Below are 1,692 nucleotides of genomic sequence, written 5' to 3'. Positions count from 1 at the left end.
ACAATGACAGCTTGTCATAGAATCTGCCAAAAATAGCAGTCATAAGAGAAGTGTAAGGTAATCTATCATACCAACCTATTTTTGGCATATTCTCTTACATAAACCAACCACTCATTCCTGGGTGCCCAAATAGGCCTCATGTCATAAGATTCTCTTACACCTATCATAGCTCATTCGTTAAAGAGCTCTTACGTGTCATAGGAATCCATCATAACCATTTCAGCCATGATCTCCTTCACGCACTTCAAGATGCCGACACATGTAAGTGATCAACATGCCAACTAGACATGTACACTCACATTTACATATTATTTGCAAAAATAAATTTTACAAAACAAATAATAATAAGAATAGGAATTATACAAGGTTGAGACACCTTATTCCTAACATTCTCCTAGTTGTTGAACACCTTGTAAGAGCAATAGGAACATAACAGGAACTAATCGCTATAGGCCGAAAGGCCCATAGACTCTAAACACCATTTGAACGTCTCAGTGCCCACTAGTTTCGTTAATGCATCTGCAACATTCTTCATAGTATTTACCTTCTCCAAATTTATGTTTCCATCTTCCACCATATCTCTCACAAAGTGAAACTGCACATCAATGTGCTTCGTTCTGGCATGGAAAGTTGGATTCTTCACAAGGAAAATAGCACTCTGACTGTCACACCAAATAGTAATCTGTTCTGCATCAACACCAACATTAGAGCACAACCTCTTAAGCCAAATGGCTTCCTTACAAGCATAAGTAGCAGCCACATACTCAGCTTCTATGTCCACAACCATAGGTTGTCACTTACTCATCCAACTGATGGCACCACCAAACATAGTGAACACATAACAACTGGTGGATCTCCTACAATCAATGTCACCTGCTCAATTTGAATACAAAAACCCATGAATACAAATTAAATGTGGAGATCTAGAAGAGATACCATGATAACATATGGAGTAATCTAATGTACCTCTCAAATATCTGAATACTTGCTTAACTGCATCCCAATGTATCCATCCAGGATTAGCCATAAATTGACTTAGAACTCGAATTGCTTGGGCAATGTCTGGTCTAGTACAAACCATAGCATACATAAGATTGCCAACTGCACTAGCATAAAGTACTCTACTCATGTCCTCCACCTCATTAGGAGATTTTGGACAACCATCTATGAATAACTTTGTTCCCACAGAAATAGGAACACATAGTGGTCTACAATCTGCCATGCTAAACCTATCCAACATAAACTTCACATACTTACTTTGACTTAACCAAAGTTTTTTGTTAGACCTGTCTTTACTGATTTCCATACCCAAGATGTACCTTGCTGCCCCAAGATCTTTCATCTCAAACTGTGCTAACAACTAAGATTTAAAATCAGAAATCATACCCTTACCCTTCCCAAACAACAACATATCATCAACATATAATGCAACAATAAGAAGGCGGTCATTTTCAACTCTGAAATAAACATAATGATCTGATTTTGATCTTATAAATCTAATTGATAACACAAAGGCATCAAACTTAAGGTACCACATCCTAGGAGATTGCTTCAAACCATATAGAGATTTCTTCAATCTGTAAACAAAGGATTCTTTACCTTTAACAATGTAGTGCTTAGGTTGTGACATATAAATCTCTTCCTCCAAATCACCATGAAGGAAAGTTGTCTTCACATCCATCTGTCCTATCT

The sequence above is a fragment of the Cupressus sempervirens genome, chromosome 7 (genome assembly GCF_028749045.1).
Source record: "Cupressus sempervirens isolate cs-2001-9-10 chromosome 7, ASM2874904v1, whole genome shotgun sequence".
Taxonomy (NCBI): Eukaryota; Viridiplantae; Streptophyta; class Pinopsida; order Cupressales; family Cupressaceae; genus Cupressus; species Cupressus sempervirens.
Note: the sequence above shows the minus strand (reverse complement) of the source record.